General features: G+C 46.5%; 1 protein-coding gene and 1 pseudogene across 2 annotated transcripts in view; both read left to right on the top strand.

Annotated features, from left to right (window-relative positions):
• The window catches only part of PCDH1 (protocadherin 1), an 82,332-nt gene extending 79,091 nt beyond the window's left edge, over positions 1-3,241 (top strand). The window contains exon 5 of the transcript XR_014550943.1: positions 2,998-3,241. The gene's annotated coding sequence lies outside the window, so the exon portion shown is untranslated. The remainder of the gene's footprint in view (positions 1-2,997) is intronic.
• The window catches only part of LOC310767601 (polyamine-modulated factor 1-like), a 161,024-nt pseudogene that overhangs the window by 115,834 nt on the left and 30,469 nt on the right, over positions 1-14,721 (top strand). The window lies entirely within an intron of this gene.

Consider the following 14,721-nt stretch of genomic DNA (forward strand, 5'->3'; position numbering starts at 1 on the left):
GGGATCATGTGGTGGCAAGGGTGGGTGCTGGTCCCGCTGGGGTGGGGGAAAGATCCTGCCAGATGTACCTCATGGGTGGACTGGCCCTGTTCTCAGTGAATCATTTCCCCAGGGCACCCCAGTGATCTGGGAAAGGAGTTTGGGTCTGTTTTTTAACCCGGATCTATGCCTTCCCCAGCACAAGCCAATGGAGATCTCTTGATAGCATTTCCCAAAATCCTTGTAGGGGGAGTGTATCTTCCACCAGCAATCTTTGGAGGTAACCAGCAGGGCTGTGCACTGGATTCAGCCAAACCCAAATCTAGAAAAGTCAGATCAGTTCAGGAGGATCTTGGGCCAAGTGCTTGGGCCAAGTGAGGTGGAATCAGCCCTGGATCTCCCCTGATGTGTACCATAAGTCCGCCACTTGTGCTCATTTTACTTGTCAACTTGGGGAGCTTCATCCCTTAACCAGATGTGCTTGATTTGGTGGGCAGGGGGAAGCAAATTAATGGAAAACCATTCTCTGCTGTCCCGTTTATTTATATTTTTCCCCCTCCATTGCACCAGGTAAGCAACCCACCACCTCTCTGTGTGTTTTTGCCTTTGATAAGGTAGGCCCACTGTAAGGTAAAGGTAAAGGGACCCCTGACCATTAGGTCCAGTCGTGGCCGACTCTGGGGTTGCGGCGCTCATCTCCCTTTACTGGCCGAGGGAGCGGGCGTACAGCTTCCGGGTCATGTGGCCAGCATGACTAAGCCGCTTCTGGTGAACCAAAGCAGCGCACAGAAACGCCGTTTACCTTCCCGCTGGAGCGGTACCTATTTATCTACTTGCACTTTGATGTGCTTTCAAACTGCTAGGTGGGCAGGAGCAGGGACCGAGCAACGGGAGCTCACCCCATTGCGGGGATTCGAACCGCCGACCTTCTGATCAGCAAGCCCTAGGCTCTGTGGTTTAACCCACAGCGCCACCCGTGTCCCAGGCCCACTGTACCTCCACATTATTGGAAGTAATATGTGGTTAAAATCGTTTCCTGTTGAAGGAAATGCATAGAGAGCACATATAGAGCTACTTCTCTATGCTGGGCATTTTCCACTTATATAGAGCTTGCCGGGGGACAGGTTGGTTGGAGAAAACAAACGTATATCAAACTGGGTTGCAGGAAAATGTCAAAACACCCTTGTGAAGCTCTGAGATAGTTCTGAATCTTTGGGGCAAGCTTGATGTGACTTGAACCTGAGTCACTTTGCAGCTGAAATGTCCAGCTCCAGATCTCTGAAGGCAGCCACTGGAATGCACAGTCCTAACACCTGAAGAATTTATGGCAAAGCTGAGGGCCTCACACACACTACATTAGTGTGCAGTGTTGTAGAGTACAGTCCTGTTGTATACAAAAATCAAACCTACACACATTTTCTTTGTAATGAATGCTATTGAACGTGAACATGAACGTTACTAACTGAGCTTTTCAAGTAACTATGCTTCGGACGGCAGCCAAACAGGATGGGGGGGCCCCACAGGGCTGCCAAGAATTATTTCAATAAGGTGAAATACCAGAAATACCGTGGTACCTCTGGTTACAGATGCTTCATGTTACATACGCTTCAGGTTACAGATTCCGCTAACCCAGAAATAGTACCTTGGGTTAAGAACTTTGCTTCAGGATGAGAACAGAAATCACGGTGGGGCGGCAGCGGGAGGCCCCATTAGCTAAAGTGGTACCTCAGGTTAAGAACAGTTTCATATTAAGAATGGACCTCCAGAACGAATTAAGTTATTAACCCGAGGTACCACTGTACCTCAAATGCAGTAGACAAGCATAGAATTACACTGTAGATGTTGTTGCGGTTATTGCCAGAATTTGGTGCAAGGGACAAATATCAGCAGATGGGACACGGGAGATGGATTTCACAGAGAGGAGCAGGCTGGAGGTGAGGATCCCAACAAGAACACGTGTCATGATGAGGACCATAGCCCAAGTTGTGGGAGAAGGGCCCACCATAATGGGAGGAAAGCATATGGCTATGCAATGTAATTTTTTGCCTTAGGTGCTAAAAGACCAGAGGCTGAGCCTGCCTGCTGAACTCTGGGCAGTCTCTCGTCCCCTGTAATACCAGGGTGTGCTTATATCCAGCCTTTCCCTGCTAGCTTTCCTAGATTGGAATGGGGAAGGGAGCCATTGAGTTGACGGCTTGGTGCGATTCACTGGAAGGAAATCCGCAAAGGGAGACCAGTATAGCTATTGTCTGGAAAGGAAACCCGGTGGAGTGGGGGTGTCAGCAGAAGGGAACAACTTTTCTTTCAAGGCGCTGACACAGAGTGTGTGGCTGAGAACAGGAGGAAATCCTGATCAAAGTAAAAATAAGTGTAGACGGGGGAGGTGGCCGCCTCCTTAGTATTTATTATTTGAAAATTGCTTTATGGTTTTATATATATTTTCAGTTCCTTTGTATTTCCATAACTTACACACTGTTCTTCCTTTGTATTTCGAGAAAAGGGCTTCAGGATAATTAAAAGTGGGGCTTTGCCACCCTTAGGTGCTCGTAGAGGAAGTGATGACCTCTCGGGTGACCAGCTGCTACTGCACAACAGCACTTCTGGCACACCCTGATTTGAACCCAGTTGGGCCCGGCTGTGGAGTTGGGCACCAGCCGCTGCCAACCTCTCACATCCAGTTGGTGAATAAAACTGAACAGCCCAGTCCACCCCCTTACAGCCCATTCCAAGAACACGCTAAACTTGAAAACAGCACAGGATGTGGAGCATCACACAAATGCAGAAGCATGTGAGAATTGCAGGATTCATGTGCAAATGTGACATTTCAATGCACAGAGGAGTAGCGTTTTCTTGTTGGACCTCACCTAGGAGAATAAAAAAAACACTTCTATTTCAACATCTCAAGGTAGGGTGGTGAATTTTAGGTACAGCTGTTGATCTAACATAATACTGTATATATTGATATTTTTGAAAGCAAAAATGGGCTTGGCCCTACTCTCTCCAGTTAGCCTTTCTTAGCCTTGATTCCCTCATCCATCAGTTTGAAATACTAATATGATTTTCTTCAGTATTATAGGAATCTAAATTTATTGGAAGAGATTTTTTCTGAGAGATTTTTCTGAGAATTTTCTAAACTGTTTAAAAATCCCCCTACCCAATGCCTTACAGAATAGTTGGTGAAATTCACCTGACAACATATCTGATGGGAGCAATGTAGCATTCAAAGAAGTCTCGGGAGTGACATCATAATGCCTTTCCTTGTTTAGGCATGTGGTCTGCAGAACTGGAGACTTCCATAGCCATGGCAATCAGGGATATATGAGAGACATACACAGCCACTTCCTAACTGAATCTAATCTACAGCAAGAGGCAGGATTGAAAAGCCAGACTTAATACTCTCTACAGCAATTACTCACAGAAAATAAAGGAGCAGATGTAGGAAGGAGCCTTGAAGGATATCTTGATGTTATGATTGGGTATCACTTACTGTCCTTTGGCTGGATCTCAATGCTGGCAGGTACAGTGGGCTTCCTTACACCCTGGACTTCGTGTGACTGCTCTGTCCTCAAAAGCAGCATGCCATCTCAACTCGCTTTGGATCTTGGTGTTGGAAGTGCTCATCCCAGATCTCTGAACCAGCAGTCCTTCCTCTTGGGTGTCCAAAAGCCCTGGATCAGTTTCCCATGCAAATAGCACTGGCAATAAAATGTTCTGAGGTTCCGCAGCTGAGCTCATCGAAGGCACTCAAAAACAAGGAGCCAGGATCATAAGTGTTAAGTCGTGGGTGAACATATCAGACGACACAGCGATTCTTCAAACGGCTCTTGTTTATTCACAGGCCAGAACAGAACTGAACTGAAGGGTTCAGCCAGCCTGCTTATATAGAGCTCCAGTACAACGTAACTGTAACAGCTTTCTGTAACTATCCAATCACTGAACGTCACTTTCAATCCCTTATTTGCATATGTGGACCTGAACTATCTACAGTATCCCCCTGCTGGCCCAGGGTGAGAACTTCAGTACATAACAATAAGCATTTTAAGCTGCTTTCAGGATTTCTCTGAATTTCAGACTGAAAGGTACAAAGCTATGAGAGAGCTGCCTGCACCCCTGCCAAGAGACAGGTCTGTATTTCTCACAGCATCGTGGGAGTAATTGGTCAAGATTAGCTTAACAGAAATAAATCCAGTGCGCATTTGAGCCGCTAAGGCCACATAGACTTGCACTGACAGCGGGGTCAGGCATCAAAAATCAGGCACCCACCAGAGGCCCAAACCCTGATTCTGACCATACTAACAGGAGCCTCGTGGGACTGCTCTTCCACATGGTAGTGAGAAGGAACAGAAGCCACTGCCTGCTTGTTCGTAATTCTAGGACTGTCCCTGGAAAGTATGGACACTTGGCATGGTATAGAACCTCAAAAGAATGTAAATTATAACTGTCAAATGGTGGAAACCCAAAATACACAGCAGGGGTGGATCTGATTTGCATATTGTATGTAGCAACAGTATCTGTTTGTTGGTCTGAAGTACTCTTGAGTCTTCCGCAGTCGGCTCTACAGAAAGCCTAGGCGATGGCTCTCTCTGCCTGGCAGTGGCAAGGCAAGCACAGATGTGCAGGTCTTGGCGGATAAAGGATCTGTGCATAATTTCTAAAAAGCTAAATGGGTCTGCCTGGCTCTTATTCCAAGAAGAGGTGAAAGAGCAAATGAGCCATTTTGTTTATCAGTGGCCGGGAGCACCTTTCCTCAGCTTCAGCTGGTTAAACAGCTGTGACTGTTTCTGGACCAAAATAGTTTGATCACCGCAGTTTAGGCACTGGTGACTTCAAGACCTGAATGCTGCACTCGATGTGAGGCTTCCCTATTGATTGATCCAGAAACTGCACCTCATGCAGAATGCTGGCATGAGGCTGATGCTGTGACATGCATATCAAAGGGATATATTGCTGCAGTCATTATCCCTCCATGTGGCCTACCTTTCAGGCTTGTTGGGAGGATAAATGCGGGAGAAGAATCCTGAACACTCCCAAAAGCTTCTGCACAGCCTCATTCTACACCTTACCACACTGCAACCACTGATTAAGGGGTAGGGTTGGAATTTGCAGTGCACGAGGTTAGGATATTATATGACAGCTCAGGTTTCCAAATGTTCCCACAGTAAATGTTGGAAATATTAAATGTCCTGCAGAAATATTGGTGAGCCCTTCGACCAAACTGATGTACAGTGTTCCTTAACAACAAAAAGTAGGCATTGCACATAGCAGCCACTAGGTGGCTCTCTCTGCAAGCACTGCACTTCTGACGGGACGTGTGGCTTCATTTTTGGATCTGACCATGACCTGTGCGATCTGCCAGTACTTTGGTTTCCATAGGCTTCAGTGGGGCAGGGAAAGCTTAATAACTTCTGCACTGCTGCTCAGAACTTCTCCCAACCAATGCATGATCGTCTTCCATGGAAAACCTGAATAAAGTACGTAAGTCATTCACACTAAGATTGGAAAGCAATGTGTTGGATCATTTCTCAAACAAACAAATGGAGCAGTATCAGTTTTCAGCACTTTTTAATTTGCTATACCAGTGGCAATTTTCATCAGATTGGTTTGAAATCTGAAATGGTTGTAGACCTCAGCGTGCAGATCATGTATGCAAAATTTCAAGGTGTTAGCTCAGCAAGTGTCATTTCTATGAACTATAAAATCTTGAAAGTGAACTTTCCCCCCTCTCACCTTAACTAAAGTGAAACACTTATCGCCCCTTAGTGCACTTTTAATTGCTTTTTAGTTCATTTTAGTAAATGGAGTCATTTGATCACATTTCAGGCGGTTGCATCAGGAGGTGTGATGGGGAATGGGTATCAAGTCATCCAAAGTCGGGTCCCAGGTTTCCCTAGGTGGGGTCCCAAGTGAGAAAAGGAATCCCTAGATCAGGACTGGTGAACCATTTCCATTGACATTGACAGTCAGCTTGAAGGTTGCATGACCAGCATACACATGTGCCCATGCACACAAACACAGACACCAGACGCGAAGCTCTCTCTCATGCCAGCTCTTCAGGGATTGTTCCCTCAACACCCAGGGATCAATGACAACGTTTCCCACCCCACTGCCCAGTCTTAGCCCTGCAATATGAGGAGAGGGGATGCCATCTCTTGGGGAATGATCCTTGAATACAAGCAGTGTATCCCACCCCAGCAGCCCTGCCCAAAAACCTTCCTGAACATTTCTGCTGCTCTTGTTACTATTCCTGTGACCTGGACTGCCTGCACAAAATGTGCCGGCCTCATAGATGATTGATTTGGCTTTGATTGGGTTGCACAGGAAGAGGCTGGAATCAATGGCTTTTTGCTTCCAGCTTTATGAGACTGTGCTCCCATGAAAAATGCCCCTGCATGGTGGCTGCCTTATGCAGCAGATGTAGCTAGGAGTGTTTAAACTAGTGCTAGGGGACTGCGTCCCAAGTTACAAAGAAAATGCTGTCAGGTTGCTGACGGAAGCCAAAACATTCATTCATTCATTTACAACTATGACAATCACCATCAAGGTCATGGGTAAGCAAACTAAGGCCCAGGGGCCAGATCCGGCCCAGTCGCCTCCTAAATCCGGCCTGCGGACGGTCCGGGAATAAGTGTGTTTTTATATGGACACGGGTGGCGCTGTGGGTTAAACCACAGAGCCTAGGAGTTGCCAATCGGAAGGTCAGCGGTTCGAATCCCTGCGACAGGATGAGCTCCCGTTGCTCGCTCCCTGCTCCTGCCAACCTAGCAGTTCAAAAGCACATCAAAGTGCAAGTAGATAAATAGGTACGGCTCCGGCGGGAAGGTAAACAGTGTTTCCGTGCGCTGCTCTGGTTCGCCAGAAGCGGCTCAGTCATACTGGCCACATGACCCGGAAGCTGTACACCGGCTCCCTCGGCCAATAAAGCGAGATGAGCGCCGCAACCCCAGAGTCGGCCACCACTGGACCTAATGGTCAGGGGTCCCTTTACCTTTACCTTTACATGAGTGGAATGTGTGCTTTTATTTAAAATGCATCTCTGGGTTATTTGTGGGGCATAGGAATTCGTTCTTTTTTCCTTTTCTTTTTCAAAATATAGTCCAGCCCCCCACAAGGTCTGAGGGACAGTGGAGCAGCCCCCTGCTGAAAAAGTTTGCTGACCCCTGGTTAAGGTGGTCCAAGCAAAATGGAAGCAACAGGCCTGGGGTTCCAAAACAGAAGGGAAGGGAAGGGTACTGTTTCAGAACTACACTTTGCCCCGCAGCTAAAGCAGAAAACAACAAACAGCTGTCTTAGCAGTGTCTTGAAGCAATTGGTGGAGCTTTATACGCTGGACCAGGAAGTGAAGATGACAGCCCCAGCCATTGGCCCCAGGGACCAATTGGTCAACCAGGGTGACCAATGTTGCTTCAGTGCCAAAACCAGGCTGGAAACCCAACTGGAATGAATCTAAATCATCAACATTGAGTTGCATGGTAATCCCCTGCTCAAGCACGTTGCCCAGTGGTTTTGTGGAGAGAGGACGCAGATGAGGGGAGTTCTGGAGGCCTTTTCCAGAGGAGGAGCAATGGCGTCTTCTGATAGACTGCCAGCATAATCGATCAACCCTCCTTGCCCCATGTCCCACCAAGTGGTCAATCTTGGAGGCCCTCCAAGGCCACCCCATTTCATTTATCATCATCATCACCACCACCAAACTGATTTTTCGAATTTATTTATTTACTTTATGATTGCTCCTTTAGGTATCTTTCTTTAATACTATGTTGTCAAGTTGGGGAGGGTTGGGGGGGTCCACTGGAGTCCATAAAAACTGCGTCTTTTATGTTTTTTAAAAGCAATACAGTGGTACCTCAGATTAAGTACTTAATTTGTTCCGGAGGTCCGTACTTAACCTGAAACTGTTCTTAACCTGAAGCACCACTTTAGCTAATGGGGCCTCTCGCTGCCGCCACGCCGCCGGAGCCCGATTTCTGTTCTCATCCTGAAGCAAAGTTCTTAACCCGAGGTACTATTTCTGGGTTAGCGGAGTCTGTAACCTGAAGCGTATGTAACCTGAACCGTATGTAACCTGAGGTACCACTGTAATTCTTTTTCCTGTCCACTACCACTGTAATGGGACACAGGTGGCGCTGTGGTCTAAACCACTGAACCTAGGGCTTGCTGATCAGAAGGTTGGCGGTTCGAATCTCCGTGACAGGGTGAGCTCCCGTTGCTCGATCCCTGCTCCTGCCAACCTAGCAGTTCGAAAGCATGTCAAAGTGCAAGTAGATAAATAGGTACCACTCTGGCGGGAAGGTAAACGGCGTTTCCGTGCGCTGCTCTGGTTTCGCCAGAAGCGGCTTACTCATGCTGGCCACATGACCCAAAAAAACAGTCTGCGGACCAACGTCGGCTCCCTCAGCCTGTAAAGCGAGATGAGCGCCACAACCCCAGAGTCGTTTGCGACTGGACTTAACTGTCAGGGGTCCTTTACCTTTACCTTTACCACTGTAATACCAAAAACTGACCCCTCCCAAGAAACCTCGAAAGCTGCTCAATGATTTTTTTTTAAAGGCCACACCCACTGTTACAGTTTAGTCACACCCACTTCGAAATGCCCCTCCAGAGGTTTGGCCACGGGTCAATACTGGACCTCTGCCTTAGAAAAGTTAGCTACCCCGGCCCGAAAACGCACTGTAAACTCAAGTTCAGCCAAGAGTTCTTCAAGACGTCCTCCATCTGTGTTCTTAGCATCGTCCCTGCTGCTTCATTGCTCCCACTCACCCAGTCAAGCATCAAACTCTCTGACCTCTTGCCAGCAGGAGAGGGTCCTTGGGAGCAATTGTGGTCTATTTCCCCTCCCCCCTTTATTAATAGTCTTACAATACATTACATAAATATATGATACATCTCATAAAGTACCGTATTTTTCTCTCTATAACACGCAGATTTTTTCTCCTAAAAAGTAAAGGGAAATGTCTGTGCGTGTTATTGAGCGAATTTGTGGTCCCTGGAGCCGACTGGCGCGAGTGCAGGGGCAAAAATCAGGCAAAAATCAAATTGCGCGTCAAGGAGGAGGGAAGCCTGAAAAGAGGAAGCTGCTGCTTTCCTGCATTCTACCTCAGGGTCTTACTGCCCACCCTGTTCTGTTTCGTTGTTGTGTTTGCTCAAACGGAACAAAGAGCAGGGAAATCCCCTGCCCTCCAGGCAAGAAGAGGGGAAAGGAAAGGATCACGTCCTTCCTGCTAATTCCTCTCTGTGCTCTAATGCTTTCTAGGGACTCGCAGGCAGCCGGAAAACATGCAGGTGGGAGAGAGAGAGAGAGAAAGAGAGGGGGAGCTGGCTTGGGTGGGTGGGGGAAAACTTTTGCCTTCCTTTTCTCGTTAAACCCCTGTCCTGCATTCTTAGCCAGCTGCTTCTCCGCACACCCCTCTCGTGCTCTTTGTCCCTTCTGTGTTTTTCCTTCCCTCCCCACTTAAAACGTGGTTACAAAGCACGGATCCATATGGATCCTCAGGATCTTTGCATTGGGTCACCCCAAATTCACCATCAGATCACATAGCATGTCCATGGCTACAGCCTGCACCAAAAAAATCACGCACCCACTGTTGCCTGGGGCTGCAATGGTGCAAAAGCGTGGTTACAAAGCATGGAACCACATGGATCCTCAGGATATTTGCATTGGGTCACCCCAAATTCACCATCAGATCACATAGCATGTCCATGGCTACAGCCTGCACCAAAAAAATCACACACCCACTGTTGCCTGGGGCCACAATGGTGCAAAAACATGGTTACAAAGCACAGATCCACAGGGATTCTCAGGATTTTTGCATTGGGTCACCCCAAATTCACCATCAGATCACATGTCTGTGGCCACAGCATGAAGCACAAAAATGATACATCCACTGTTTCATTCAGAATTTTTTCCCCTTGTTTTCCTCCTCTGAAAACGATGTGCGTGTTATGGTTGGGTGCGTGTTATAGAGCGAAAAATACGGTAAATTGAAGTTTCAATCATATGCACACAAAAAGAAAAGAAAAACATATACTTTATCTTTTCTTACCTATACTTCTGCTGTATTTATGTTACCTTTTATGCGATTATTAACAAAAATTATTATCAAAAATTATTAACCAAAAATATCCTAAGGACTTCCTGTCAGTTCCCATTGTATAATTTTATTTTGATAGTGAATGTACCTACCATTATTACTCTATTCCTTATATATTCTCTAATACATTCTTACAACAATTTGTACCGTTGATCTTATTTCTCATGTTTCTTTATCCAAGGTTGATCAAGTGCTGCCATAGATGATAAAACTACTGGCATATTTTTGCACATATTTCTTATATTTGTCCCATTTTTCCCCTTCAAATTCTTGTGTTGAATTACCCCTTAAACTGTTGGTCAATTGCGCCATTTCCACATATTCTTGTAGTTTATTCTGCCACTCCATTAAAGTCGGAACATTTTCCCCTTTCCAATTTTTTGCTACTAGTGTTCGGTCTGCCGCCATGGCATATAAAAATATTTCTCTTAAGAAAAACTTAAGAAAACTTAAGGGAGCAATTGTGGTCTAAGCTATCTCAGGACTTGAAAGACTGGCCAAGGCGGCAACAGGAGCACCAGCCATGCTAGGTGGAAACTTCCTAAAGGCTTTCAAGAATCCATCCACTTGAACAGGTGGACCATGGGGTTGTATCAGCCTGCAGGGGGAGAAGAATTCCCATTAGGAAAGGGTTTGAAAAGGGAGTTCAAAGAAAGTTCTCCACATGGAGACCACCATCCTCCTGTGCTGATTAAATGTCAGATCCAGAGTGGAGAATTATACTACAAAGTGATCTTTAGCTCAGTTGGTAGAGTGTGAGGCTCGTAATCTCAGAGCCATGGGTTCAAGCCACACAGGGTTCAAGCCACACAGGATTCTTGCATTGCAGAGGGTTGAACTAGATCAGTGATGGCCAAACTTGGCCCTCCAGCTGTTTTGGGACTACAACTCCCATCATCCCTAGCTAACAGGAACAGTGGTCAGGGATGATGGGAACTGTAGTCCCAAAACAGCTGGAAGGCCAAGTTTGGCCATCACTGAACTAGATGATTCTATGAACTGTTGTTGTTGTTTAGTCGTTTAGTCGTGTCCAACTCTTCGTGACCCCATGGACCAGAGCACGCCAGGCACTCCTGTCTTCTACTGCCTCCCGCAGTTTGGTCAGACTCATGTTTGTAGCTTCGAGAACACTGTCCAACCATCTCATCCTCTGTCGTCCCCTTCTCCTTGTGCCCTCCATCTTTCCCAACATCAGGGTCTTTTCCAGGGAGTCTTCTCTTCTCATGAGGTGGCCAAAGTATTGGAGCCTCAGCTTCACGATCTGTCCTTCCAGTGAGCACTGAGGGCTGATTTCCTTAAGAATGGATACGTTTGATCTTCTTGCAGTCCATGGGACTCTCATGAACTATGATTCTATGAATATTTATGTGGATCTTCTTTCATGCACATAGGCCCTAACAAGATAAGGCATGGTGTTACGGGTTTGCCATTTTATGTTGTTTTACTCTTAATAGTAGTGTATCCATCTAGAAGGTTCTTCATCTGGCTTCTCAAGGCTGAAATAATGAAATAGATGGCCAACCTTCAATGAACAAATAGCCAGCCAGAAAGAAGACTATCTGTCCTCTCTTGCTGTGTCCCTCGTTTGCGCTGATCTCATTAGATTTGCTGGCATTAAAGCTCGTGCAGTGAAAGTGCCGCTGCTAATGTCTGCCTCAGAACAAGCAGATGGGAGAATCACGAGCCCACATCCCAGTGGGATTAGACAATCCAAAGCACTTCACATGCTACAGCTAAGGCAGATTGGCTGTGGTAGAGGGAGAAGGCCAGAGAAGAAGGGGAAAAGTAGAGACTGGGGAAAAGCAAAATCTTAGTAACCACCAAACTGCAGGCAGGATGCTTGAGGTCAAGAGTGTGTATATAACATGGAGGTTGATGCCCAGTGGTGGATGTCGACTAACCATGCATTTAAAATGCTTGTTTACAAAGTTATTGTACTACCAACCTTACTGTACGCTTGTGAAACATGGACCACTCCTTGAAAAATTCCACCAATGGTGTCTCCGAAAATTTTTACATATCACATGGGAAGACAGGCAAACTGATGCCAGTGTACTTGAAGAAGCCAAGATCACCAGTGTTGAAGCAATGATCCTTCAACATCAACTTCGTTGAGGTATACAACTGCTCTATTCTGAACATGAAAATGGAAAGCGTAATGCTGGTGATCAACTGAAGAGGTTTAAAGACGCTCTCAAGGGAAATCCTTAAAAATGTAGTATAAACACTGAGAATTGGGAAACACTGGCCTGCAAGCTCTCCAATTGGAGAACAGCCTTTGCCAAAGGTGTCATGGACTTTGAAGGCGCTCAAACTCAGGACGCAAGGGAGAAACGTGCTAAGAGGAAGGTACATTTGGCAAACCCTCACTGTGATCAACTCTCGCCCGGAAATCTATGTCCCCACTGTAGAAGGACGTGCGGATCCAGAATTGGCCTCCACAGTCACCTATGGACACACCGCTAAGCCCATGCTCATGGAAAACAATCTTACTCGGCTACGAGTGATCACTAAAGAAGAAGAAGCATTCAAATAATCATACAGGCCAATTGCTAGGTGGCTGGCCGTAATGATTGATCTCTCATCCCCGCTCTCCCTATTTTTGCTCTGGCAAACTTGCAAAATACCAAATCAATGACCCTCTGCTCTGCTTGGACTCTAAAGCAGATCTAGTCAAGATACAATAAGATACAATGAGCGCTTCCACGGGTCTCTCTGTGGCACCCGTTTGAGAAGAATAGGTAATGATTTGCATCTTTCCCCCTCTTTAAACCTAGGCTCTTTAAACCAAGGCTTTTCCTAAGACCTACTGCAATTTTCCCTTCCCTCCACCTTCTCTGAAACAAAAATAGCCACTTATTATGGCACCCCAGATCCCTGGGTACCTATGCCACCTGGGAGGGGAGATCGGGTCATATAGAATGTCTCCTAAAGAATATCTTCCTTCTGTTAAAGTTTCTCAAACTCCAATGCCTCAGAAGCCTTATTCTTGGTAATCCATGAAAACCTGTGCATATTTACTCTTTTTTCAAAGTACGACTGAACTACTGTTCAGTATTATATTTAAGTGTTGTATTTCTGCTGCAAACCATGGTTAGTTGGCTGAAAGTGCACTATTTTGGCTTATGGAGAAGGAAAATGTGAGGCCAATCAAAACATGCTGCAGCCTAAGGGGGTTCATTTAAGTTGGGGGAGGTGTAGCTAAGCATTATGGACCTCAGAACTACACAGCATGAGCATGTGCAGAGTGCAGCTGCTTGACCAGTGAGGAATCCCTGTATTTAATAAGATAATTTCTCAACAGCTGAAATATAACCCACCCCTCCCTGTCATTGTCATTCACATGATGCATAGAATCACTGCCTTTCATTTACTAGGCTAAAAAGCAGACAGGTTTTTTGGGGGGGCGGGGACAAGCAGTCATCACTGTAGTGTTAAGGGAATGCAGTCTGTATTTTAGGTGCTCCAATTTACCAGAGTCGAGAGCAGCTCCAGTCCATGTTTTACAAAAAGCTGAGCAGCCTGAAGCAGCTGAAGGAATAGATTGCTGGTGGCTGTGTTTTTTCCCTATGCCTAATGTGTGTTCCACTTTATTCTAAATAAGGTGATTTGGTCATCAACCTCCACTTAAAGAGTAAATCCGACCATCACCACAGTATTAACAACAATTGAGCGCTGCACTCAGTCGTTCCAGCAGCAATCGGTACACTTCCTTACACAGTAAATGGCCCCAGGTCGAGGCTATAAGCGAACAGCCCCCTCCTGAGACTATGTTTTACATGACATTTCTGTTTCAGTTCCAGCCTTTAAAACACCCCACAATTTAACTGGAGCTTTCATTGCTCCAAAGTTACAGCTTACTAACTGAGAAATCTTATTTCTTTTTAGGGCATTTGTTGTTGTTGTTTAGTCATTTAGTCGTGTCCGACTCTTCGTGACCCCATGGACCAGAGCATGCCAGGCACTCCTGTCTTCCACTGCCTCCCGCAATTTGGTCAAACTCATGTTTGTAGCTTCGAGAACACTGTCCAACCACCTTGTCCTCTGTCATCCCCTTCTCCTTGTGCCCTCCATCTTTCCCAACATCAGGGTCTTTTCCAGGGAGTCTTCTCTTCTCATGAGGTGGCCAAAGTATTGGAGCCTCAGCTTCAGGATCTGTCCGTCCAGTGAGCACTCGGGGCTGATTTCCTTAAGAATGGATAGTGCATAAAATTCATCCTTAAGAATTTTAGTGCATTTACATGCCACCTTTCCTGCCCAGGTTTCTCTTCCTTCCCATTTTAGTCTCAGAACTATCCTGGGAGGTAGGCTAGGCTGAGAGACTGTGACTGGCCCAAGGTCACCCAAGTGAGGTTCACGGCTGAAGTGGGCATTTGAACCCCTTTTGCCCAGGCCCTAGTCCAGGGGTCGGCAAGGTTTACCTGCCAGGGGCCGGATCACTCCCACGGAGATCTTCCGTGGGCTGGACTGGCGCCGTGTGGCGCTGAAAATAGCGTCTGCGCATGTCCGCAGCGCCAGAAATTGCTTCTGCGCATGCCCAGACACCGAAAATTGCACCTGCAGAGAAGCAATTTTCGGTGTCTGGACATGCGCACATGCGATTTCCGGTATCTGCGAGTGCACAGACACAATTTCTGGCACCGCTCAGCGAGTC

Source organism: Podarcis filfolensis (genome assembly GCF_964270895.1).
Source record: "Podarcis filfolensis genome assembly, chromosome: 7".
Taxonomy (NCBI): domain Eukaryota; kingdom Metazoa; phylum Chordata; class Lepidosauria; order Squamata; family Lacertidae; genus Podarcis; species Podarcis filfolensis.